General features: G+C 38.4%; 1 pseudogene; it reads left to right on the top strand.

Moving 5' to 3' along the window:
• The first annotated feature begins 4728 nt into the window (after positions 1–4728).
• Positions 4729–22761, top strand: LOC109445475 (ubiquitin-conjugating enzyme E2 C; annotated as a pseudogene).
• The last annotated feature ends 1597 nt before the right edge of the window (positions 22762–24358 follow it).

The raw sequence follows: 24358 nt of genomic DNA, 5'->3' as shown, positions 1-24358 counted from the left end.
GCAGGCAAGGAAGTATTAGTTCTGTTTTTTTGCAGTTACACATTTTCCGGTTGAAAATTGCTTCATTATCTATAGTGTCCTTCTTCTTTGTCTCTCTAGCTTTCTTGCATTACTGAGAGCCCTGAAACTCCCCACGCCTCTAGAGTATATTAACTTGTTCAACTATCCATGCCACAACCGTGAAAGTACTAGAAGTTCTCTATAGCTTGCCCTCTCCCTGATATTGCCTTCTTGTTGCTGTGTCTCTAACAACTGTCAAGTTCATTAACACATGCCCAAATCTCGTTATCCTGTGCACAGGGGTCTGGAATGCTGGGCAATTTCAGGAAAGACCCAGCACCAGGTTTCCTCAAGAACAAAGGTCCTTTAACACAAACGTCACACTGGGCCCAGAATTCTCTTCTATAAAGCTCAGGAGAACCCTGCTCAGTTCCTTCTGCGCACAGAATCGCTGTTCTGAGGACATGTCCAAAGCCAAGGCTTCTAAGACCATGTGTTGGACCCCTGCCCACTTTCCTACACTCTACGGGAGGAAAGGAGGAAAGCAAGGAGGAACTATAGCATTTCTTATTGTTTTCAGATGAAAAGTACTTTTTTTTTCTAGCAGGTGTGGGCTAAGAGCATAGGCTTTGTACACTTGAAACTAATAAAATAATTAAATTTGAAAAAAAAAGAAAGAAAAAACAGTATTAGAAACTCCACTTGTTGAATGGATGAATCTGTTGGGACTCGTTGTGAGTTCCAATTGAGAAAAATCCCAAGACCATAGTAGACTTAAGCAAAGGGGAATTTATTGTCTTAAGTAGAAGAAAATTTCACGGGAGGGTCTGGCTGGATACGTAATTCAGATCAATGACACCAGGAATCAATCTCTCCCTTGTGAGCTATTCATCTAATTTCCTCTGTTGGGTTCATTTTCAGCACACTCTCATGTTGAACCCAAAAAAAACCCAGGCTTTAATCCAATTAGACTAACGAAAGAGAACTTCTCTTTAATATGAGAAGTTCCACATGAGTCCCAAGACTGACTCATATTTGACTGACCCGAGTGGCAGTGGTCTGTGGGTAGCAAGCAAGGAGTGCTCAAGGGTCAGCAGTTCCAAGGATCAGTCATGTCAATGACCCACAAGCTCAAAAGGCTTTACAGACAGCGAGGAAAGCAGTCCACGTCAGAGTGCGGTCTAGAAGGGAGGATATGGGCTCTGGGTGGGAAGAGGTGAAGTCAGAGGAGTCAATGAGGTGGCCCTCTTGCCCCAATCTAGGGGATATACTGCTTATAGCAAAGATCTGTCACATAGCAAGACTCATTTGAGCCGCCCTGCACCACCCTCCTGGCATGAGCCTCTGCTGCTAACCCTGCTATACCACTCTTTCAAGAGGCCAGGTCCAGGCAACACTATCCAATAGCCAAGCCCAAGTCACTTGTCTCCCCCAAAGCTATTTCAGGCAGAAAGAGGCCCCACCTGGGCCCTTGGGCTTCCTCCCAAGACTACATCCAAAAGTGGAAAGGGAATCTACCAAAGAAAGTCAGGATGCTATGGGCAAGGGTGATTGGTCAGATAGCCAAAAAGCAACAAACATGTATGGCTATCTAAGGCTCATGGCTTTTCAACTCATAATAGCTGTTCGCTCTGTGCTAGATCTGGAAGCATGACCATTACCAATCTGACACAAAAGAAAACAAATCTCTAGGCAATACTAAAAGTGTTTAGTACACCCATCCATAAGATCAGAGGACAAAAAGGTGTTTATTTTATTTAATCATCGATGGCATCACATTAATCTACCTTTCTATCTCTTTCTACATCTCCCCAACCCCCACCCCAAAGGTCTCCACCACCCTGGAACTTACATAAATAAGCAAGAGTACTCAGAAAGGTATCATAGACTATCAATTCAAAAATCTCTCAGATGGGCACAACAGTTCTTTCAATACAACAGTGAGGAGACACCCAGTTCTAGAACAGGACTGTGTGGGAATGGGACCTGAAACAGACACTTCCACGGTGGCACCTTCCTGGAAACAAGGCTATCCTGGACACACGCCTGAGACTGAAGACAGGAAGGGAAACAGCAAAAAAGAAGTTGAAAACATGACAGAATCCTCACTAAACAGTCAGACATGTTAAGTTTCTATGTCTATTTCCCTGTGTATTAAAAGAGAGAGAGATCTAGGCATTAAGTGTGCAAAAAAATTATTTAATGAAAGCGTCACACATACATACACGTACACACAGCGGGGAGAGAAGATCATCCACTAGAAACATAGAAGTCATTGTGTACTGATTTGTAGTAATGTCCAAGACATATTGTTCGGTGGAAAAGGCGAGTTGTTGAACAGTGTGATGAGTAGGGTACCAACTGGGTAAAAACAAGGAGTAATTACATACACATTCATACTTGTATACTCTTTTTTCTTTCTTTTTTTTAAGTGTGTTTTTCCAGGACCCATCAGCTCCAAGTCACGTAGTTGTTTCAACCTAGTTGTGGAGGGCACAGCTCACAGTGGCCCATGTGGGGATCGAACCAGGAACCTTGTTGTTAAGTGCATGGCGCTCTAAACAACTGAGCTAACCGGCCACCCCCACACTTGTATATTATTAAAATATCTCAGAAGACCATACGAGTAACCTAATGAAAGTGGTAGCAGGGACTGGTGGTTGGGGGCTGGGACTAGAGGGACACTCTTCACCCATTTCTCCTCCTGAAAGAAAGGGTGGTGAAAGCCAAGAATAAAACTGAGATCTACTGGTTTATACTACACCCTAGATTTACAAAAGAATGAAACATCCACATGTATTTATGATCTATTCAAAATTGTAAATGGAAAAGGAGAAATGCATTTTACATTTAACCAATAGGAAAGTAAGCTGCGGTGCTGGGAGTTTATGTAGATGACCCCACCTTTTCAGAGAACACAGCCTTTTACCCCCACTCCTAGGAACAAAGCCTTAAGCAAATGAGAACTTTTCAAAGAGCTCATTGGGAAATCCTGAATTGCTTGATTGATCTATAATTAAGTGAGACCTGAAATTTGCTTCAAAAATTTGTTTCTCCTGCTTCCTGTTTATTCCTCATATAGCAGAAGCACAAGAATCAGCAACATTCTTTTCTAACCTTTGGGGAAACAGTTAAAACTTGGGCAAAGGAGATTTTAAGAAGCCAAGAGGCACAAGAAGAAAGCAGCACCCAAATGCTTTAGTCCACTTCTTGGAAATTTCTTAAACATACTCCGAAATGGAGCAAAGCAGATCTGCTAAAGAGAAAGGAAATTTGAAAGCATGACAAACACGAACTAAGACCATTATGCAAGAGAAGTCAAAAGCTACATGCCTCCCAAAGGAGAAAGAAACAAGGAATTCAAATGATTGTTCTACTAACTAACTACTACTCTCCATTCTTGCAAAATAAAAAGTTGCAGGTATGTTCTTAACATTCTGAATATATGTAAATGAATGCATTTTTTATTAGTAAAAAAGTAAGAAAGATGATATCAGCTATTTGAAAGAACACAAGAATTCTCCAACATTGCTTGAATAGTTGTTTTAAAAGGTTTGCTAACTGACTCTGGGTGGTGAGCACACAATGGGATTTATAGATGATGTAATACAGAATTATACACCTGAAATCTATGTAACTTTACTAACAATTGTCACCCCAATAAACTTTAATTAAAAAAAAAAAAAAAGGTTTGCTCTGATCTGTTAAAAATGTGAACTGAGGAATGAAAAGACACTTGGTGTTTTGCTCCAGCAGGGCTAGGAGATATCTTACTAAAGAGTACACCTCCCAGAAGGGGAAAAGGAAGTAGCAACTGTCATTGCTGAGACTCCTGCGTGTGGGCACTTCATAAATACCGTCTGATTGAATCCTTACAACCACTCAGTGAGGTAGATATTGTTATTCTCCCTATTTTTCAAATGAGGAAACAGACACCAAAAGGTTAAGTGATTACCCAGAGCTACTCGGCTGGAGCAGGCCTGCAAGGGTCTCTGCTGGGAGTCAGGTGGAAGAAGAGTGCAGATGGAGGTGGGGCGGCTCCAAATCTCCCACTTGCTCCTAACCTCACTTCTATTGGGGCCAACCTAATTTCACACATGGCCTGTATTCCCTTGTGCTCAAGTTAATTTGTAAGATTGTCCTACATTTTCCTTTAGAGAGCGACTATTTGAAGGCTCTTAGTCACAAGGGCATGAACATCTTTGCTAAGTGGGTACTGTTTCTGCTAATTAAGGAAGACTGAAGGCTGGAATAAGCAGGAGGGCAGTCTCTGACTCACCCTCTTTGGCTTCAGCTATGAAAATAGACCCTGGAGCTTCAAAAGAAGAGAGACGATAAAAGGCACAGCTGGGGCACTACCCTTCAACAGGTTGAAAAACATTTGAACATGGCTTCTGTCTGACCCAGAAATAAGGCTTCTACACCTGAAGTTTGCTCAGACACTCATCAAAAATATCTTTGCCTCTTTTTTCTGTGCTTCTGGAGCCACAGAAAATCTCAACCTAAATATTCCAGCACACCTCCTCCCATTGGCAAAGGAGGACCGTAGCTGTCTAATTTTAGGGTCTAACAGTTGGCATGCAATTAAAACTATATTTATTATGGGCTTTGAAGCAGAATAATTTATTTATGGGTAAATTAGGATCATTGCAATACAAACATGCTCCCACGGATGGGGATTTAGCTATGCTCAACCAGGGATCATAAGAACTCTGCCATTTTTGCAACATGGCGTTTATTGTTTCCAAACAAGCAGAAGATCAGACATTTCTAGGGTCCTTCTCAACATCAATCCCCAATGCTGCAGCAGAGTTGCAGTCAAGACTATACTTCAGCATGGATAATGATTTAATGTATTTCATCAAAGGAAACTCACCCTCTTTGGTTCTCCTTCCTGAAAACAAAAGAAATTATATTAGTGTTAAAGTTCAGAAACGCAGACTGAGAGGTTTTTGTTTGTTTTTGTTTTTGCTTTAAAAATTTTAATGAGAAATTCAGACTTCGATAGATGAGTCTAATTTTGCTGGTTTATTTTGTGTCACCGATTTGCTAAAACAGAGTGGAGAAAAGCACACCTTATTATTTAAATAATGAGAAATAAAAGTAAAATAGCTAATAGTATGCAACCATTGTTTTCCTGAAAACAAGGTTACTATAATACTCGTCAATTCAATATCACCTTTTATTTGTTTTCCAATCTAATCAGAGTATGTTCCCACCTCTAGTACAACAGCTTTACAAAAAAATATATAAAGCATATAAAAATACACAAAACTATGTGTCCTTCCCAAATCACAAACAATATGTTCTATGTGGGGTAAAACATTGTTTTTGAACTTGTTTTTGTGTTCTGACGCAGAAATAAGTCTAAAAACCTGAAGCTAGGATTTAGTTTTGTAGCTCTGTTATTTGATCTATTTTTCCCCCGATTGAGGACTTTAAATTATTGGTAACCTGTGACGACCTTTTGTGGGTTACATGTTTCTGCTCTTCTTTTCCTGCCCATTCATTATTATGCATTGGCCCAGGCATAAGTACTCACACAGGATTTCTACCTAGCACCTTCATGGTCAAACCCATTTTGCATAAACAGAAATGGAGAGCTGGTTATTACCCCTAAGTACACAGGCACCCTCCCTTTGGGTGAGTCTTCATCATAGAATCTGTTTTGTTTTCATGGAAACATTCATTGCTATATGAAATCATCTTGCTCACTTATTTGTGTACTTCTTTATTATGTCTCTTCTTACTAGAACATGCTTTCCGGGAGGTTAGAAAACTCGTCTTTCTAATTTATCCCTGTGTTCCCAGCATCTAAAAGACAGCCTAGCTCGTAACTGAGATTCAACAAACATTTGTTGAAGGAATAAATTCCCTAATGCTTTGGGGAGTACAAACAAGGCATCTATAAGCGAATCCTGAAAGACAGTACTCAGGGATCTTAGAATCTTCTAAGGACTCTCCTAGGTCATTCAGAGTTGGCAAATTTTTATTAAAAGACCCGAGAGTGAATATATCGGACTTTATGGGCCACGTGGTCACTGCTATGACTACTCAGTTGTGCCGTTGTACCATGAAAACAGCCACACACACGACACGAATGAGCATGGCTGTGTTCCAACAAAACTTTATGTATAAAATCAGTCACCAGTGGGCTGAAGTTGGCTGACCTCTTCTAGACGAACAGTAATCCAACAGAACTATTTCCTCTAGGCTTATGCCCAGCCACTGCCTTCTTTACTCACAGACACCTCCTCGTCTCACACAGATCCATCAGCTTAGCTGAAACAAGGTCACAGGCAGAACCCTCACTGCAATGAGGTGGAGAAATGAATGTGTATTTCGCCAGCCTCTTTGAACAGCAAGTCGAGCTAGAAGGAGGTTGGAATGGGTTTTGAGCTGATAGCATCTTCCACGCAGATCCTGAGGTCCAGAGCTCCTTACCTTTGTCGCCACACCAGTTCAGACTATTTCGGAGGACAAAGTGGCTCCAGCCCAGGGATCTGTGGTATAACTACATTTTGTGGAAGAAAAGTAGCATCTCAAACGGCTTAGAGGGTTGCCGTCAAAGGAACATTTTCAGCTAGTTAGCGAGAGCCACACAAGTGGAAAAGTGAAGAACTGGGATAATTATCCAGATAACTCAGATATCAAAACAACTTTGCCTGATCACTAAGGCAAAAGGCAAGAAAGAAAAAAAATACCCCTCAAAACTCAAATAATCGCTTTAGTTAATTTTTTATTGTTGTTGTTTTGTACTTGTAGACACATCTTTAAACCCTGAAGTTCAATAGGGCGGACTTGGGAGTTGCTCCTTCTAAGCGCTGAATGCTGGCTTCTGCCCACACCTTTCAGATCCGAATGGGAATGTCAATGATGCAACCTACCTTTGAATACAGTGGGGTAAACAAAATAAACCAAATAAATCAATTTAGCTTATTTTTATCTCTTCATAGATAACTGCTGTGAGATAAGAGCTGGAAATAGCACAACTGTACAAGGAAAGTTGGACTTATAATGACAGTTGTTTGGTGTGATAGTTCCACTATCAGAGACCAAATTAAACACACCAAAATGTCAGCAGTTGTTATGTCTGAATAGTGGAATTGTAATGACATTCATTCTTTTCAAATTTTCAAAAATATGTATATGCTGTATATATAGTCCTTTTTGTGTGTGTAGATTTATTGATTACTTATTTGTTATTCTGGGTTTACCCCTCCAGAGCTATTCTCTGTCTTGCTCTGCACACACAAGGCTGCCCTGTGTGGATTGCATCACCCGTGACCGGATGATTTCTCTAGAAGGAGACACTGAAGTGGAGTCTGGAATATATAATCCTTTTTTAAAAAAGAGCAATTTACTCCCAAATAGTAAGTCAGTATATAGGTACTTATTTATAATGCATTTATTGTTTTTATCCCATCATTAAATATTTAGAGTCCATTAGTGCAGGATTATATCTAATACATATGAGCCTAAAATATACTTGAGATATTATCCTTTTCTCAAGAAGCTCACAATAGAATGAACAAAACTTAGTTACAAATGATATTATTACAAATATTAATTACACAAGGTAAAGTGTTCTTAGAAATGTTTATGTTAAGAGAAACTTCATTTTTTAAGGAAAGGAATGTCAATACTGATATACACATGTCATTCTCAGATGCACGAAGTATGTTATTGGGTGAGCGGGTGAGGAGGTTGGGGAACAGTTGAAGGAACACAGTATAGGGAAGAAAAACAAAGACGTTCCTACAAAGTGACTAATGTTGGCTGAGAATCTCAGTTCAGTGGTGTCCTCAATTTCTTAATAAAACCCAGTGACCAAAAATACCATTTGTTCATATATGTGTGACAAGTCCTCTTCAGGATTAAAAACACATTAGAAAAGTCACGGCCACTGAATTTTCTAATGAACCAAATCAGGACAAAAGTTGTTATGTGTCTTAGTCTGTTTGGGCTGCTATAACAAAATACCAAAGACTGGGTGGATTATAAATAAGAGAAATTTATTTCTCACAGTTCTGGAAACTGGAAGTCCAAGATCAGGGTGCCAGCAATTACAATGTCCTATGAGACCCCGCTTCCTGGTTCACAGACTGTTGGCTGTCTTCTCACTGTGTCCTCACATGGCGGCGGAAAGGGTGAGAGGGCTCTCTGAGGCCTCTATTGTAAGAGCACTAATCCCATTCACCTGGGCTCTGCCCTCAGGACCTAATCACTTCCCAAAGGCCCCACCTCCAAATACCATCACAGTGGGGATTAGGTTTCAACATGAATGTTTTTAGGGGGGAGGGGCACAAAGATTAAGTCTGTAGCATTATGTCCTCGCATTTGCAAACAGCAGGCTAAAAAGATAAGAGGTAGCCTAGTGTGTTCTGAATGTCAGAGCCAACCGCCTCCAGAACTTTTTTTCTACTGTTTTCACTTATTAAAGTAGAAAGCAAGACTTTAAAGAGATTGGGCCAAGACAACCAAAGTGTCCTTCGACAGATGATTGGATAAAGAAGATGTGGTATATACACACAATGGAACACTATTCTGCCATAAGAAAAGATGAAATACTGTCATTTGCAACAACATGGATGGATCTTGAGATTATCATGCTAAGCGAAATACGTCAGAAAAAGTCAAGAACCACATGACTTCACTCATATGTGGGATATAAAACTGAAAGCAACAAAGGAGCAAGACAAATAAAGAAACAAAAACTCATAGACACAGACAAGTTTGGTGGTTACCAAATGGTAAGAGTGGAGAAGGGATGGTAGAAAAGGGAAAAGGGGGTCAAATATATGGTGATGGAAGGAGAACTGACTCTGGGTGGTGAGCACACAATGTGATATATACAAAGGGTGACAAAAAAAATGTATACACATTTTAAGAAAGGAAAAGAACTGTATTAAAATTGTAATACTCAATATATACTGATAACAAAAGATGAATACAAGTCAAGTGTATACATTTTTTTGGCACCTCCGGTAGATGATGTATTATAGAATTGTACACTTAAAACCTACGTAATTTTACTAATCATTGTCACCCCAATAAATTTAATTTACAAAAAAAGAAAACAATGACAAAATCTTTTAAAAAGAATGAATCAAACCCTATACTAATCCTTTCTGTAGATTAACATGCATACTCTCGCCTAGGCTTATGGTCAATTTCCCATCAAAGATTCTCACAGTGTCGTCTACCCAGTCAGTGTTCTGCGACCTGTTTCTCCACCAACACTGGTCTGTGACAGCCTGTGAAATGTGTTTAAATTCAAGGGACTCATTTACAAGGGAACAATCCTGTTCACCTTTGTCTAGGTTGCAATTTAACCACATTTTCATTAAAAAAAAGGATTAGTATTAGGAAAAGCTGAGTTTACTGGCTATATGAAGAGAAAATGTGTCACTAGGGACAAAACTGGAACCAATGGTTCTCCCCACTAAGGAATCTCTAGCCAGAATGTTGCCAACACTCAACACATGTATTTGGAGTTGTACCATACCCCTCTCTCCTCAAATCTCTTTATAACTACAAACTGTCCTAAATGTAAGCTAGGACAAAGAAAGGGGCCTCTAAGAGCACATTCACCATTTTGAAGCAGCCTGGCTGACTCAGCAATAAGGCTTGAGAGTCAGAGATAAGTGGCTTCAGACAAACAATACTTGAATCCATCCTGACCCAACTACCTGGGTGGCATGTCTACATGTGTGCCCTGGGGAGAAAAAGCCTTGTGTTCCAGGACTAATAAAGCTCTCCCCAAACTCTGCAAGTCTCCAGAGCTGATGCAGCCATCTGCAGGAATGGCGGGGCAGAGTTAACATCTGCCACACACAGGGCAGCTGAGAGATATTCAGGCTTAATGAGGAAAATTTCTGCTCAATATAAGGGTAACATTTTCAAATACATAGTCACATTAACAGGACTTTTTATCTTACAATGTAGTGAGTTCCCTAGCCCTGGAAGTGTTTAAGCAGAGATTTAAAAATCCCTGGATGGAAAGTTGGCCTGGCTAGCCTCTAAGGTCCCTTCCAGGATACCTACGCTTCTAGCCAAAAAGTGAACACAAAGGTGCCATTTTTCTTTGTCACTTCAGTTCAGCTCACATGCATATACATGAGAAAGTATTAAGAGCAAGCCAAGAAGACAACTTTCCTACCTCAGTGTACTGCTGTGATGGTTAATTTCATGTCAACTTGACTGGGTTACAGGATGCCCAGATATTTGGTCAACCATTGTTCTGGGTGTTTCTGTAAGGGTGTTTTAATCAGTAGAGTAAAGCAAATTCCTCTCCATGATGTGGGTGGGCTTCATCTAATCAGTTAAAGGCCCACATAGAACAAAAAGACTGACCCTCCCCCAGGTTTAAGAGAATTCTTCAGCAGACTGCCTTAGGACGTCTTCTGCACCGCTGGCTCTCCTGAGTCTCGAGCCTAATCGCTAACACTGCAGATTTGGACGTTGCCAGCTTCCACAATCACGTGAGCCAATTCCTTATAATAGATCTTACTCTCTCCACTCACCCATCTTAATGGCTTCATCACTCACTCAGTTGCTCAGGCTCAAGATCTAGAAGGCTTCTTTAATTCCTCCTTTTTCCTTCATCTCCATCATCCAATCCTTTAGTAAAAACTATCAGTTATATGCAAAATATATACCAAATCTGTCCCCTTCTCATTATCTTCACTGCCACTCCCTGATTCTATTCTTGCTCCCTTCTATCTCTTCTCCTTAGAGCTGTGAGTGGTTATTAAAAAAAAAAAATAAAGGAACAAACAAAACAAAAAAACACAAAACCATGAACCGGATCATATCATGTCTATATTCAATACCCTCCATGGTTTCCCATCTCACTCAAAATAATATCCCAACTCCTCACCAGAGTACTTCCAGCTTTCCTTTGCTAAAAGCAGGACTTGTTACTTCATATGCCTTTGCCCCTCTGGCGTCATGCCTTACCACTCTCCCACCTGGCCTTTCTGTTGTTCCTGGAACATCCAAGCTATTATAGTTCCCACCTCAAGGCCTTCCCATTCGCCGTATCCTCTGCCCAAAACACTGTCCCCAAATCTTCCAGATGGCTTTCTCCTTTACAGCATTCACATATCAGCTTAAATGCCACCTCCCTTGAGGGGGTCTTCCCTGACTACCCTGTCTATCTCCTTTTCTCTCCACCTTCCATCTCTTAACACCGTTTTGATTTCTTCATGGCACTTACATTTGGCTGGAACAGAGAGACCTCTAGACAGAATTCGTACCACTTGTTTCCTGGGTCCGCCTGCAGAGGAAGCTGGGTCTGCAAACTACCTGAAACTTATCCAGTCAGCACTACAGAAAATTGCTGCCTCGTAATCTATTGAACCCTGACAGCAAGGACAAAGAGACAAAAATCTCCCAAAGTGCATATAATAGCAGAAGGTGGGTACTGGGCCTAACCCAGGTGTGCTTACTGCCTGGGGGACAGGAGTGAAAGGAGAATGCACCTGTTCTGAGGTACAGGCTGGCCAGGGCAACCTGACAGGGCTGAGCCACGAAGCTCTGCAATCAGATATTACTTCTCCTTGGGAGTCAGGGATGGAGAGAAGGTCTGCTACTGGAAGATCCTTTTGGAAACACAGGCCCCGGAAGTAGGGATCGCTCTATCAATTTAGGGTAATAAAAAATATTGTTTGAGGCAATGGGCTGAAAGAAAGTAAGTTGACTAGTTCATCTCTATAAGACCCTCTTCCATCACGACTCAGCGCTAAAAGAAATGCAAACTCAGTGATGGTATTCAACACCTTATTGTTTTATATGGAACATTGCTCACAGTTTACTGGTACCTTACCTATGGCAAATTAAAGTGCACGTCGCCCTACCCCCACCCCAATGCATCTTCTACATTTATTTGGTGATATAAGTTAATGATCTTCTTACTTCTCCTGTCTTTCATGTCATTTGCGAATTAAGTTGCCTTTCTCTTCAGTGGCTTTATTATCCTTCTGTATCTCTGTAATATCTTGCTTAAATCATAGATGCTTCATTTCAATCAAGGTAGCAACAGAGAAGCAACAAACTTATGGTACAGAATGACACCATGTTGAAGGTGCTTAAAAAAAAAATAGCAGAGAAAAGAAGAAAACTAACACCCTTTCCTTTACCCACCTCCCAAATGTGCCCTCATTATTCCCCATGTGTTCAATGCTAGGCTAGGCCCTGACCCTGTCAAGTCACGTGACTCTGCAAGTCCCATTACCCTGGCTTGATCCGTGTCTTGTGTTTGATCTGGACGTCTCCCTTTTCTCTTGACAGCAAATCACAAGTAAAAAAGTGGCATTTTAATGAGTTGTGAACCTTTTCGAAGACAGAAAAGGCAACCTAAACTGAATAGGGACCTTCAAAAAATGTGTAAGACATGTAATTGTTGTTTTAAAGCATACATAAAGAAAATGTATAGGAATAAGGGCAGCATTAACTTGAATGAATATCTAGATCACATCAAGGGTCTACCTGAGAAAGTCATGGGAACTGATGTGGCATCTAAAGTGGTTTCTAAATACAGATTCTTAACACCATTTCCTTTGAAGTTTTCCTTATAACCAAGTACCTAAGATCACAAGAGTCTCTTCTAGCATTCTTTGGCTAAAGAGTCAGGCACAGGTTTTTTAAAACCAGGATTTGTGACTAATGAGATAAAATGTAACTGTGTTTCAGCTAGGATTCTTCCATTGCCAGCAATAGAAATGAACACCAGCTAACTTAGCAAGAAAAGGGATTTAGTGATAGCATACAGTAGCTGATATTCACCGAGGAAAAGCTGAAGAACCAACAGGGACAGGAATCAGGCTGCTCTAGGAATCTAGGCAGTTGGAATCAACAGAGCATCTTCAAGATGCCACTGTTGAATTTAAAAAGTTCCAGACATTTTGTTTGTATTAAATCCACAGAGAGAGTGCATTTGATTGCCCTACCTCTGTCAATGTTAGCAGACAGTCCCACTAAGACTGTAATCCCTGGGAGAGGGGTTAGTCTACCAAACAAATTCGGGAAGCTGTTACTAGATGACAAGAATGCATGGTGATGGGGGAGTAGGGGTGGGGTGTGGATGGTGGAGGGATGGATGAAGGTCTACTCTAGACCACCAAGTGACTTACTGATGGAAGGTGTTTTCATCTTAGTCATGTACTTTCAGGTATTAATTTGACGACAGTGACTAATCTCATACATTAAGAAAAGTCTCTTTCTCTGTGCATTGACTTAGCAATCAGGGTGACTTTGCAGGATGACTGACTTTAATTTGCACTGGAGGGAATATCCTACATTCCACTGCAGGTACTGTCTCCCTTTCCTGTTAGCTCACAAATTCTTTTCATCCATTTCTCATGGTGCGCATGCCACATATTTACTTTATGCTTCTCTTTTTCTGTTTTACGACTTGGGTATATCTAAATCCCTGCACACCTTGGAGATCCATAAGCTGAATATTGTAACTTTTTGTTTTTTTAACTTTTGCACTATTGTTACTTGGGGGAGAAATATGTACTCCAAACATGGATGGTTAGACTGCCTTAATATTTCCTCCCACGAGACTCTAAATAAGCCAATATTTTCTTGAAATGGCTTTTTCATTGCAGATTTTATTTTTATGTTCCATGTGAACCAAAGCCATTTGCATAGTTCATTTATTTACATCTTTGGGATTCTGTTTTGGTTTTTTTCCTTCAAAAGATTCTAACAGCTACTTTCAGTAGCCCGTGTAAACCAAGTATCATTTGTGATGTTGGTGGTGGTATGTGTGTATGGAAGGATTTCTTTTTTCTTTTTTCAGATTTTGACAGCTAAGAGAATATTTGCTCTTTCCTTTTTGAGACAAAATTAAGATAATAATTTAAAAGAAAACACTTCAAAGCTTCAATTTTTAAAACCACTCACAAGGACAAATACATACTGCCAGTCACTGTTGCTGTTTCGAGGAGTGACAGGTAATCATCAGCAGCAGGGTGCGTTTTGTTTTATAACTGCTAAGAAAGTGACAAGTTGCCAAGCATTCGTTTAAGAGTCCCTGACTCCTCTTCTTCCCCTCACATTTATCATTCAATCAATCCATCGGCAATCCTTTAAGAGCTACCTCTAAGCATTGGCCAAATCCTTCCATTTCTATTTCCATTACTAACACCCTAGGCCCAGCCACCATCATCTTTCTTCTGAACTATAAGAGCCTCCTAAAGTTTCCCAGCTTCCACTCACAACACCTGATTCTCTAGACAGCAGCCAGAGTTATCTTTCAATAACATACAGAGCGTCAATTTGAGGTCAGAACCCTCTAATGGCTTCCCATCACACCCAGAATAAAATCCAGACTTCACATGGCCACCGAGGCCTGATATAATGCACCTATCAACCTCTCCCACTCACGTGCTTTGTCTTTAATAGAAGACCCAGTATTTTATATTATATTATATTATATATATATTACATTTGTTATATTATTATATTAATTATATATTATATTATGTTATATTATATTATATTATATTATATTATATTATATTATATCTGGTCTTATATTCTATTAAAATGAGACCGGGTCTTATATTAATTTTTGCTCCAAAAGACGCATTAGAGCTGACTGTCCGGCTAGGACTTATTTTCGGGGAAACACGGTGGTAGCTATAGTGGCAAGAACTCTGTGCTTGGAGTCAGAAAACATAGGTTTGAAGTTAGGAGCACTGACACTTAACCGCCTTATGTCTTTGGTCAAGTTTCAGATGAACTTATTCCCTTATCTGTAAAGTAGAAATAATGCCACCTACTTCACAGGTGATTGAGGAGAGTCTGCAAGACACAGCGGTGACGGAGCCCATCCCAACGCCTGTATGGAAGTGCTCAATGCATGTTAGCTTCCTTCTATCCTTCAAGCTCTGTAGCCCTTTTCCTTTCGTCCTTCAAACTCTCACAAAAGAATCATTTGGCACGCAATATATGCTTTTAGAGCATCATTATATAGGCTTTTAAGGTTTGTTTTCTGAGCCTCTCATAATCAGATGAGTGATGTCTAATCAGCCAAAGATGCAGTCTTCTTTGGATAGTAGCAGCTTTAGATCTTGAATACGTTGCCTTCTCTGCATTTTATTCTCAGTGCATCACTGAAATGACAAACTGCTTTCCTCAGAATGTATCAGGAATTCTGTTTCTTAGCAACACCTCTCCCACAGGCAATAAAAGACAGAACATAATTCCCTTTGGGCATTAGGAGTCTCTTCATAATACTGAAAATGGGGCCAATTTTCCCTTAGATGCAGAATTAGTAATCAGTATTCCACCTTTGAAAGACAATACATTTGAGACCCTTGAAAGTACAGCTTTTGAAAAGTTTGGCACATTTCTCATTCCAGCGCCTGCTATTTCAGGGCTTATTTTCAAAGATATTATAGAATTTTAATGTATTAGGCCTTCATGTCTTGTTCTTCCTGAATCAAAATTAAGAATGAAGCTTTTCTAATTCTAAGCTTCTTCTTCCCACTACCTTCCAAGTTCTTCTTTCAAGAAAGTATAACAACTTACTAATTTTGAATACCAGCTGCCCTCTTCACTTTTATATTCTAGATTTCAGAAAATAAAAATTTTATATTTTTTATCAAGTATAAAACAAGCTCATTGTACATGTAAAGTTCATTTAAAGGTTAAAATACAAATAAATCCAGTTTATCTTATTTTATTATCAACCTTGTCACCATATAATAATAGCTACGACATTTATTAAGAAATTATTATGTGGCAGGTGTTCTACTTACACTTAAAATGCTTTATTTACTCTTCATAAAAAACCTTGTGTGGGAGGTATTATTACTTCTCATTAACAGTGGAACTGAGGCTAAGAAAAGTTAAGTAACTAACTCAAGGTCACACAGCAAGTACTAGATACCAATATTAATCTTTACGCTCTAATACATTATTCATTAGTTCCTTTTATTTTGTATTCTGCTCATCACTGCCTAGTTTATTGAATCTAATTGAATGCATAAATAAAACCACATGAATAAAATGAATTTAAAAAATGAATAAAAATGAATTAAAAAAATATTTCTAGAAAAGGTAGTATTCAGTAGTTACCTAAGGATATTTGAACACATTCATAATTAATACTTAATCCTTTGACACTGTAACTGTATGTTACAGAGGTATGTTGAATGAATTCAGTGTAGTAAAAAGGCTCCAATGAGCTTTGACTTATGTTCTGAACAGAGAAGTTTCTCGTCACCAGAGACACACTACTTTTTCAGCTGTTGGATTATCAGAGTAATTTACCACATCTTCTCTGTGTCTGCAGTTCTGTCATGTCCTGTGGGTAACTAGGAGACTTGCAAGCAAAACAAATGTGGTCACAATTATTTAAAGTGTGTTCCCATCTGATGGATCTAATTTTTTCTTAGACACTTGACATTTGAATGGCTATCATTTTCTATGACTAAAAACAGTCTTGCCATTATAACTTAATCAGCTGCTCCTTAACTTTAACAGAAGCACTCTAGCCAATATACTACTATTATGCTGTTGGCATAATACTATCTATTATGCTGTTGGCACAATCCAATAAAGTACATTATCATTTAGCTATATATTAAATAGTGTCTTGGGGGTAGATACCTCTCTAAATTTAAACTCATATATAACATATAAATTTTATTATATATATAACATATGTATATATTTTTTTAATATATAAATGTATATATTACATGACGTCTCTTAAGGGTCAATATAGAATATATATTTAATGGAATGCTTATGATGAAAGGATATATTAAATATGTTTCTTCTTTCAGCTACCTTGAGATATTAGTCCGTTGCTAGAGGCGTATGACGTTCTTAATGGGCCACTAAACACTAAATCTTCACATACGTGTAAATAAGAATGAAAATAAAAGTTGTTTGTTGTACACTGAAATTGCCCAGGAGTGAATTTTTCTAGTAAATCAGAGAAAATGCACTATGCAAACTTTCATCCTCCCTTTTGTCCTGGACATTGCAGGAAGGTTTACTTGAGCTAGGTCTACAGTGACTGCAAAATGAAGACAGCTCTGTGGCTCAAAACGTTCTCAGCTCCAAATCTTGGCCTCATTACAGGTTGCTCTAAGCAACTTTGTTTTCTATTGTGGCAGAGGAAAAACTATGCCTATGTTCACATTCAGAACTGAACTCCAGGGCCATTCTCAAGATCATATACAATTATCAGCACAGTTATAATCCTATGCTGCTCTGATCCATAACAAAGTATAACTGAATTCTAGGGAGAATATCAATATAACAATGACCTTGATTTAACTCTAATTTATAAAACTGAAAATCCCTTCATAACTCTGATACTTGTGACTCAGTACAGGTTGAAATGAGACTAGCTTAGTGCAGACTACCCACTCATTCCAAATGCATGGAAATGGTGGATGAATACACCTGTCCTCCTCACCCCTATTTTTTTTTAAATACATAGCTAAGTGTGAAAGAAAGGAGAACGCTTAAGTTTCGGTAATAAATAGGGAAACTCAAAGCCAGAGTGTAAGTGCACAAGTGAATGCTAACATTGATGGGAAGGGGTTTAATGGCTAGAGACTGAGGGTTTAGCAACCACAGAAGAAATTTCCTTGAGGCCCCATTAGACAGGATGCTGAAACGAAATTCTACATATAGTGTCAGAAACCTAGGAAACACTATGCCTTGAATAAAGGGGCCAAGAAAAACCTAAGCCAGGGGTGGCCAGTTAGCTCAGTTGGAGAAAAACCTTGGCCTTCTCGTCCAGTGAGGCAGCAAGGAAGCTTTGTTGTCTGTCCTTTAATATGGATTTGGTTAAAAACAATATGCTTCCATGAGAAACTGGACCTTTAAGTCTGCACATTGTGCACAGACTCCGAATGAACTTCACCCTCTTCATATAGGAGCCACAAGCTAAAATTTTAACATAAAAACTGATTCTGGAACTCCTGGGGCTCTGGTTGCTCTGTAGAAACAGTCCCAAAACCCTGGACACAGAGGTCTTCCATTTCAAGAAATACCACCTGCTGAGGATAGCTAAAAAAATAAAATAAAATTACAACCTCCAGGAGGAAAGGATCCATCATGAAGAAAGCAGCACTACAAACAAGCACTTAGGAACTGAGCCAGTGTGACTACAGGGAATTATAAAGTAAGAATGCTTAAAATGAGGAGCTAGACATTGAAAAAGGAACAAGAAAACTTGAAAAAAACAGAATTTCTAAAAATAAAAACATAGGCATTGAAATTTTAAAAGTTCATAGATTTGTTAGACAGTAGATTAGATAGGACATAATGGAATTAGTGAATGGAAGAGAGGTTTAAGAAAAATTGCAGTCTAGTACAGAGATTGAAGATATGAGAAAAGAGACAAAGAAGAGACGGGAAAAGTCTAACAATATGTCTAATTTGAGTTTCAGAAGGAAAGAAGAAAGAGAATGAGGAAGAGTCAATAGACAAAGATACAATGGATCATAATTTTCCAAAGCTAAAGAAAGAAATGAGTCCACAGACTGAAGACTCACACGGAATCGTAAGAAGTTGGTAAATAAATAAATCCCACTTAATCACATCATAAAGAAATGGCAAAATGCTGAAGACAGAGAAAATCTCAAAGTAAATGAGAGACAAAAATGATTACCCACAATGGAACAAAGAATGACAGAACTTCTAAGCAACGTTAGAGGCCAAAAGACAATGCAATAGTAGCTTCAAAATGCTGAGGAAAAGGCTGTTAGAGTGATACAAACATAGTTGAACACACACAGTACCCTCCTCCCCCAACCCAAAATAAGAATATTAAAAGTACTTTATATATCTCTAAAGTATACAAATTAATAAACTGAAACCTCGTGTACAATGGAGTTGAGAGGCTAGAAGAGACAACTCTCATGTATGTGACAGTCAACAACCACCACTGACCCAAGAAGAAAAATACCTTGCATCTCCAACAGGAAGTGGTACTTCTTTACTACCTCACAGGAGGAAAAAAGAGATATTCCCTTGGCCAGTAACCCCTCAGCCAATGGGAGACTGCCACAGCTCAGCCAATGAAAAGTCACTACACTTCGCACTTTCAATTTCCTCCAATGAACTCTTCATTTACAACAGCCCTTCCCAAGTCCATAAAAGATGGGTTCTCTCCTTTGTTTCTCTGGACTTGCACATGGTTCACTATTAGACTGCAGTTGTGTCCTAAATTGCAATTCTTTTTTCTTCCAAAATAAACCCATTTTGCTGAAGAAATATGTTTGTTACAGGTTAACATAAGTACTATCTAAAGTACTTCAGGGGTAAAAAAATATTTTCTCAAAAGAATGGACCACAAGTAATTAATAGTACTATTAATGAAACTGGTAAGTAAGTACATTTGAGCACAAACTACAACAAAATGATTCATTTGGATGGGAGGAAGATTAAAACCAAAGTGAACCATCATCTTAGTTTCTAACAACCTAGATTAGAGATGGGTGCTAAGAGTTACACATTCCAAGGTCCTTGTAGTGTATAGTTCTGTTAAACCAGTATATGTGTTGTATTGGTTTTCTAGGGCTACCATAAGAACTTACCACAAACTTGGCTTAAAACAACAGTAATTTATTCTCTCACAGTTGTAGAAACCAAAGTCCAAGATCGAAGTGTCAACAAGTCTCCAGTGTTCTATAGGCTCTGAGGAAGAATCTGTTCCAGGCCTCTCTCCTTGCTCTTGGTGGCTGCCAACAACCCTTAGCATTCCTTAACTTGTAGTTACATCACTCCAACCTCTGCCTTCTTCTTCATATGGCCTTTCCCTTTATGTGGCTCTGTCTTCACATGGGCTTCTCCCTTATCTCTCCGTGCCTTCTCCTATTCTACATTTTATAAGGACACGCTTCATTGGATTTAGAGCCCACCCTAATCCAGAATGATCTCATCTCGAGATCCTTACCTTAATTATATCTTCAAAGACCCTTATTCCAAATAAGGTCACACTTAGAGGTTGGGGTGGACATGTCTTTTGAGGACCACAATTCAACCCAGTACACTTCTTAAAAATGTAAAGGTGGACCACTAAAAAAGTTTTTTTTTTTTTTTTTTTTTAAGGAGGGTGCAGCTCACAGTGGCCCATGTGGGGATCAAGCCGGCAACCTTGGTGTTATTAGCACCACGTTCTAACCAACTGAGCTAACCGGCCAACCTAAAAAAGTTTTTTAAAAAGTGGAATGTATAAATTCCAAACAAGCAGAAGGAAAAAGAAATACAGAAAACAGTTTCCTTGAAAGTAGGAAAAGAGAAGTAAAAGCATAGTAAAATAAGACAGAAGTTCAAATGAATTAAAAATGACTGTAAATGTAAATAAGTTGAAATTAAAATTCAGAGTAGATTAAAAACAAAACCTGTATATACCATTGCTGATCAAAATATTCAGACTTAGGTCCCATTCTCTTTAATGCCATTCTCAGCACCTTAGCTTAGCAAGGCTAAAGTACATTCTCATTTAATTAATGTCCTGAAATAATTTTCACCTGTAATATTAAGACTAGATAGACTACAAACACAACTTATATAATAGAAAAATGGAAAAAAATTGCTTTCAAACCAAATTTCCTCCATTTTGATGATAGCTAAGGAGTTAATTTTTCTAGATCAGTTCCAAGATTTTTTAAAAGTAGTTTTACATGACTTGAAAGACTAACAAACAGTAAAAAACTGTGAGATTTATTTTTGATCCCTCACTCTTTATACTTCTGCCAATTTGATGTCTTTAAAAAAAAATTCTTTGAAATTCCAGATTACAGAGAACAGATCTCATTACTGATTTTATTAAAACACAAAAATAAAATGCATATCCATGAGCATATACTGAAAAATAATTGAATGAGAAGGAACAAATCTCTCTTACATTAGGATTCCAAACCCTCTATGGGAAGTATAGCTTAATTCCTTTCCTCCTTCAGCAAGGTTTGGACTTAAGAGACTGACTTCCAAAGAACAGCATACAGAATTGAAAAATAGTAACTTTCCAATAAAGAACCTGGCAGATACCATCTCAACCAAGTGATCAAGGTCAGTGTCACCAGTAATAAGTCATGTTGGTAACATGTGCCCCCTGAAGTGATGTAGAGAAAGGCATCTCACCTCTGTGGTATTCTTTCCCAGAAAAATCACAATTCTAGTAAAATCAAGAGAAACTATCAGATAGCTTCGAATTGAGGGACATTCTACAAAATACCTGACTAGTACTGGTATTCTTCCAAAATGTCAATGTCTAGGAAAACAAGGAAAGATTGAGAAACTGTTACAGACTAAGGTGACATAATGACTAAATGCATTGTGGTATTTGAGACTGGGTCCAGGAACAGAAAAATGACATTAATAGAAAAACTGTGAAATCCAAATAAAGTCCATTGTTTGGTTAATTATATTGTACCAATGTTCATTTCTTAGTTTTCATAAACTAAATTTGATCAACAGGTACCATGTAAGATGCTAACATTAGTGTAAGCTAGATGAAGGGTATACAGGAACTCTGTACTACCTCTGCAACTTTTCTGTAAATCTGAAATTTGTTTGCCTCCTTTTAAAAAGTCTTGGGAATATTCGAAAAAATAAAAATATTCAAATCTTAACTTGTGTAATTCATCTCTAAAGTAAAAAATAATTTTCATAATTTAAATATATCAAGACTTGTTCAAAGTCAGTCAGTGGTATAGAAAAGCACTAAACACTACAGACACCAGCTTATTCTTTAGAAAAATCAGGTTTAAATGTATAAGCTCTTTATGCGTAGTTTCCACAATTTCTTTCAAGTTACATTTAGATGAATAGAAGCTATCCTAACATCAGCTACGGCAGAGACAAACAGGAATTGTTGCCAGTAGTAGTTGGCAAAGAATGTGGACTTATTTTGCTACATGATTTTTAAGATTATCCTGAAAGGACATGGGGAATATCCCTAATTTGCCTTAACTCCATTATAAACAGGCCACACAGTTAAATTCATTCTTGACCTAATTCTATTTTCAGAATTTCCCAAAATTTGGATACCACCCACTACTTTAAGAATGTGTCCTGGAAGAATTTAAGATGTAAAATGGAATACACACACACAAAAGGAATATATACCTCAGTATTAACTGTGTATACTTTGGAGGTTTGTGATTGGTGATTGGTTTTCCTTTTGCTTATTTTTCAGTCTTCCTCAGTGAGTGGATCCAGTAATGACCATTTGGCATGTGTCTGGTACTGCAGGAATTCAGTGTTATTGACTAAATACTCAACTGGCATTACTTTTACTATTAGACTGAGACCCAGCCACTGCCTATAAAGGAAGAGGTCCCAGTGGGGGTGATGCACTGGCCCCTGGGCAAGAAGCTGCAACAGGAGCTGATGCTCAAGACCATCATCCTCTGGCGACAGAACTTCTGCCTTCCCTGACTCAGACCACCACCTCTTCAAATGGGTGGGACCATCCACAGAACAGCTGGAAAGTCTCCCGGGACTTCCCCAGCGGCTTCCATCACAGCATGCCTGCAGGGAAGCTCCTCACGCCGTCATCTCTGCTGTGTGACCAGGGTCACGTCTGTCTGGACATCCTGGAGGACAAGTGGTCAGCACTGTGTGTGTGACGTCAGGACCATCCTGCTCTCCATGCAGGGCCCGCTAGGAGAACCCAACATCAACAGTGCTTTGAACACACATGCTAAGTTCTGGAGAAACAACCTTCTACAAGAAACGTACTCAGAGCAGGTTTCCCTGCAAGCGCCCTGACGTGACTGTCCAGCCTGTCTGTCTCCCTGTGTTGTCTTTAGTTTTTCCTCAGGTGGTCTCTCCTTTCTGTGATTTCTATGTAGAAAACCTGTTTTAGTAAGCTGTGCTGCTATCGTTTGGTTTTTGTTTATTTAATTGTCTCCAGTTGAGCCCTTGTAATAATATTAAATATTGTTTTAAAAAAATAATCAAGGTGCCTGCTAAATTTTAGAACTAAGTATTATCACAAGCATCCTTTATAGTTTTATAATCTACAAAGACATTATATTGTAAGGATGAAATGATTTTAAAAAATAAACATCAATCCTATGATCAATTAGTACTGGTTATCCATTAGGTAAAAAAGGGGGTAAACCTGCCAGTTATATTTGGTCTTTCAGAAAAGGGAAAACAATTAGCAAATAAGGCTCAAGTAGGTCTTAAAATAAATCAGGTAGATCTCACTTTACAAGAGACTGTTTACTGAAAAGTTTTGGAAATCATTTTTCTATAATAGATTAAATCCTTTTTTTTCCCATTTTTATTTTTGACAGTAATGTCAAATACTTTAAACCACTACATTCCTTGACCTACACAAAAGTATTCCGAGATTAAAAAAGCACCTAAATTGTTTGTGTTACTACTCATCTAGTCCTTCTTTAATGTGAATGCAGTTTAAATGTATTCCTTTCATAAGTTTAAATTTTCATTTTTTTAAGGCAGGGAAATGTATTTTTATTTTTAATATCAGACATAAATATATTAGGAAAACTGAGATAATTATACAAAGCTGAGTTAATTTTACTAGAGAAAATCTTATTTACAAGAGCCTTTATAACAAACAAAATGTAAGGTAACATGGCACCCAGGAACCAATCATTGCACAACTCCCACAACCCATGTTACTCAAGAAAGAACCGCTGATAGTAGAGCTTGGCAGGGGGTGGGCTGGGGGGCTGGGGAGTGGAATTAAAAAAAAATTCTTGAAGAAATAGAATACCTTGAGGACATAATAAGGCTTTTCCTTTGATTCAAATCCTCAAAAATACATTCTTATCCTTATAAATTTAAATTTCCTTTTAAATATTGGTGGCGGTATTCAGGGACAACCACAGAACCAAGGGCAAAGAACACTAGTTCAATAGGGTCCTGTCAAAAGGATGACAAAGCCTATACTTGTTAGAAATATGACAGGGTAATGATTCAAAAGGGAAAAGCCTACTCAACTGGGTATTTCAATCTACACTTGGAGCTTAGACATTATAGCCAGTACGTTTTCTGGATCTATTAAAGCTTTTTGTATTAGGAAACTTACATACAAGGACAAGACAAGCAGTACTAGATTTTATGATTTAAAAGGGATGGAAATAAATTTGTAAAACTTACCTTCATAGTAATATATTTATGACATACTTCTGAAACTTACTATCAAACCAGTCAAAAAAACCAAGAATTAAAAGCAACCCCTTTCCCACACATTTCACAAGTTTTCCCATCTTGAATTCCTCTGGTCTTTACTGGAAAAAAATTTAGAAAAAACTGTACATAAATCATCTTTGTTTTTTACATAGAAGTATTAATAATAAATGCTATCTCTTAAGTTCTAACTGACCATAAA

Source organism: Rhinolophus sinicus, linkage group LG03 (genome assembly GCF_036562045.2).
Source record: "Rhinolophus sinicus isolate RSC01 linkage group LG03, ASM3656204v1, whole genome shotgun sequence".
NCBI classification, from domain to species: Eukaryota; Metazoa; Chordata; class Mammalia; order Chiroptera; family Rhinolophidae; genus Rhinolophus; species Rhinolophus sinicus.
The sequence above is the reverse complement of the archived record's forward strand: the minus strand, read 5'-3'. Positions and strand labels throughout refer to the sequence as shown.